Raw genomic sequence first — 4229 nt, forward strand, 5'->3', positions numbered from 1 at the left:
AAAAACAAACTGTAGAATTGATAGAGATTAAAGAGATAAGGGGTAGCCAGGCATTGTGGCACATGCTTGTAATCCCAGCACTTGGGAGGCTGAAGCAGGAGGATCAACATGAGTTTAAGGCCAGTCTGGGCTAATAGTGGCACCTTGTCTCAAAAACAAAACAAAACAAAACAAAACAAAACAAAACAAAAAAGGGTCTGTAAACAACTTTATTCCAATAAGTTTGAGAATTTATATGTTACAGATAAACTTCTAGAATAATAATCAAAGTGCTCAGGAAGCGTCAGGAGGCCCCCATAAACCTGTCATGACCAACATGGCTGCCACAAGTTCCACGTGGCCATTAGCCTGTGAAATAGGACTGTGGGACAAAACTTTACATTTTATTTAATTTTAAGCAATGTAAAATTTAATTTAAAAACTGGAAACTTGTAAAATAGTTTCCCATTAAACAGAACTGTTTTGGTGGAACTGTTTGGCTTTAAACATTGTGTCTCATGGTTTCTAGTATTGCCGAAAAACACATCACAGACTTTTCCAGTGTTAGCAGACTGACCCGTACTGAATGAATTTTTTCTTTGCAGAGATGTAATTTTTTTTTTGTCTTTTTGAGACAGGGTCTTGCTATGCAGTTCAGGCTGGACTTGAGCTCACTTTGTAGCCTGGGCTGGCCTTGAACTCACAACAATCCTCCTGCCTCAGCCTCCTGAGTGCTGGGATTACAGGCATGCGCCACCATGCCCAGTCAGAGATGTAATACTGAAATGTAGTTTATTTGACTATTTTGTGAAGACATGAGAAGACATGATCTATATAGCAGTACCTGTGTAAATCATAATTGGTGAATAAATCAAAGTGTGTGGTATTTAGTTATTATACAATGCATTTCTAGTTACAAAATAAGTAGAAGCCAGGTGTGGTGGTGCTCATCTGTAATCCCAGTTCTGGGGAGCTGGGGGCAGGAGGGTAGAGAGTATATGCCCACTCTGGGCAACTTAGTGACTTGTCAAGACCCTTTCTTGAAATAAAGAATGTAAAAGGGCTGGGGATATAGCTTGGTGCAAATGCCCTGGTTCAATTCCCAGTGACAAACAAACAAACAAAAAAAAAAAGGAAAGGTTTTCTTTCATTTCTAATAAATAGATACATATAGACCTCAAAAAAACCCCCCAAAAGCAAAAAAACAAAACCAACAAAAAAAAACCCAAAAAGCAGTTAAAAGCAGTTTAAAGAGTATGGAAGAGTTCTGAGGTCAAAGGTCAAAATGAACTCCTGACGGAGGGCAAAGCAAAGGCAATGTTTAAGTGGAATGTTGTGTAGCATTACCGACTTGCGCGATTCACTTGAGCGTTTAAAAATGAGCAATTGGTTTCGTCTTCAAGGAAATTTCACTTTTTATTTATTTTTCTTTTTCCCTAGTATTCCTCCTTGCACTGCCCCACTTGGCCTGTGTGAATTGAGTTCAGAGTTAGAAGACTAATGTTTAGGCTCTTCCCCTCGTCCACAACCTGATGGACACGCCCTTTGTTGGGTTAGTTGAATATAAGGGCCAGTAGAGGCTTTCCCGGGATATAATTTGCTTTTCTAGGAGACAGTGTCTTGCTGTGTAGTTCAGGCTACCCTTGAACTCACTATACAGCCCCAGCCGGTCTCAAACTTGTAGGCTCAAGCAATCCTTTTGCCTCAGCCCCCTGGGTTGCTAGGACCATAGTGTGTGGCACCATACGTGGTTCTAATTAGCATTTTTAAACAGATAACTTTGGAAGATACAACTACCTCAGGGAATGAAGAAGGTGGACTTGACAGAAATGCACTGTGAGCAGTCTGAGTATCTGAACAGAGAAGGAGATCCACAGAGCTGGTGAATGAATTGGCCTGTGTGAATTGAGTTCACTTGGAATGGCAGCAGCACTTCCCCTGCAGCTGCAGCACTCCGAGGCCAGTCCAGTCTGGACGCCCTGTCTGCATCCCTCTGTGATAGTGAGGAGCAGAGTTTCCAGGGGCCTATATGTGCCTGCCACTGACTTGGTGATCCCTCTGTCCTCTCATAGTTGTGTTCACGCCTCATAGGAAGGAGACCATCTTTAACAACCCTGAGGTTGATAGACACAGATTTTATTTTTATAGCCATTATCTTTGCAATGTTTTTTTTCTTTTTCAACTTAGTTTTCATTTTTTTTTTTTTAAACCAGGAATCGAACTCGAGACCTTGAGTTTGCCAGGCAGGCGCTCTGCCGCTGAGCTGTACCTCGGCCTCTCCACTCAGTTTTCAATTCACAGCAAACTTGAATAGAAAGGACAGAGGTCTCATGTACCTGCTGTCTGCCCCAACACACAGCTTCACTATGGACATCCTGCCCTGGTGTATTTCTCACCAGCTTCGAGCCTACACAGCCACATCACTCTCAGCCAGAGCCCATCCCATGGTTCACATTAGCGTTCGCTTCTGGCGCTTTTCGACCAATGTATCGACATTATAGCACTTTACAGAAGCTTTGCTGCACCCGCAACATCTCCGTGCTGTGCATCCCTCACTCTCCTGACATTTAGCAGCCACTGGTGTTTTTCTGCCGGGTTTTCATTTCCTCGAATGTCACACTCGGCATCACACAGAAGGTAGCCTTTTCGGCGTGGTATGCACTTTTGCGAGTTTCCTGCCTTTTAGTTCGTATTAACCTCATTCTACCTGTGCAGAATCAGATGGTGGTTGATACATAAATTGAAGAACCAAGCTACAAAGTGTAGCTGGCTTGGGAGACTCTTGCATCAGCATTACACGAGGGTGACATGCGGGTTAGAGAACTGTATTTAAAGGGTGTCTGGGTGGCAAGATAGCCTGAGAAAGCGAACAAGGCCCAGAATCTGGGCAGGGGTATGCAGGTTAGAAGCCACTGGATTTGTTTTTCTTTTTCAGAGTATCAGGAAGCCATTGGAGGGCTTAAAGCAAAATAATCTTTTACATTTAAAAGATTTACATTTAAATCTTTTACATTTTAAACTGACTCCTGGGCAGAAGAGAGTAGGTGGATCCGCGTAGCAGCCTCCCAGTTAGGGAACTGCAGCCGCTGAAGTGGTTTGCTTAGGCCGATAGAGCAGTGAGCAGCAGAGAGATTGGAGACGTTTTTAAGGTACGAAAGCTCAGATGTGTCAACGGATTGAACAGAGTAACAAAGGCAATGAGAATGTTACAAACCTAATTTGCTGGCTTCAGGATCGGGCGGATTTACCAAAATAGTAAAGATGGATATGGTGAAGGCACTTGTGAATGTGCACGTGGGTGAGGGAAAGTGCTGCACATGTATCTTTCACGAGACACAGTCATTTATTTTTATACCAGGCAAACCGGGATGAATTTTACAGTGAATACCCATGTACCCACCACCTAAAATCTACATTTCAGATCCACCCAGCCACTCCTCTATCAGTCCATCTTGTTTTGTAGCACATTTAAATCACAGACTTAAAAGTACTGCGTATTTTAATTCATCTGAGCACACATCTAATGGTTTTATTTATTTTTAATTTTTTGGTACCGGGAATTGAAGTCAGGACCTCGCGCTTGCCAGGCAGACACTGTGCCGCTGAGCTATCTGCCCAGTCCCTTATTTTTTTAGTGTTGAAACAGGGTCTAGCTAGTTCAAGGTGGCCTTAGACTCACTATGAGGCCCAGGTTGGCCTCGAACTCAGGAGGATCCTCCTGCCTCAGCCACCAGAACCCTGGGATCATAGGTGTGCTCCACCACGCCCGGCACATCTAAATGTTTTCGTTATTCTTTGGATATAAAATTTACATACAAGAGGAAACGCACAAATCTTAAGTGCACATCAGCTGAGTTCTGACCCGTGTCACCTATCCACACCTTAAGTTGTGATGCAACGGGGCATAATCAAAGGGAATGCTGGACGTGGAAATCTGGAAATCGGAGGAGAGTTCTCCGCTTGCACTGTAAATTTGGGAACTATCAGAGCACAGATTTAAATTCTGGCATTAGATGAAAACACCCAGGCGCGCACAGGGAAGAGAACCGGGCAGAGCCCAGCGTTTAGCGGTGGGTCGGAAGAGCGGGGCTCCGGGGAGGTCGAGGGTCGGGCGAGCCAGAGCAGGCGGGCGCCGCGGGCGGCCCCGGAAGTCGCTGGGTGACCGGAGGGGTCACCAGGTGGCCGGGAGAGCCGGGGACGCGCTGGGAGGAGGGCGCGCCGGGAGGAGGGCGGGCAGGTCGGCGGGGCGG

Source organism: Chinchilla lanigera, unplaced genomic scaffold, assembly GCF_000276665.1.
Source record: "Chinchilla lanigera isolate Chin_1 unplaced genomic scaffold, ChiLan1.0 scaffold00029, whole genome shotgun sequence".
In the NCBI taxonomy this organism is placed as follows: Eukaryota; Metazoa; Chordata; class Mammalia; order Rodentia; family Chinchillidae; genus Chinchilla; species Chinchilla lanigera.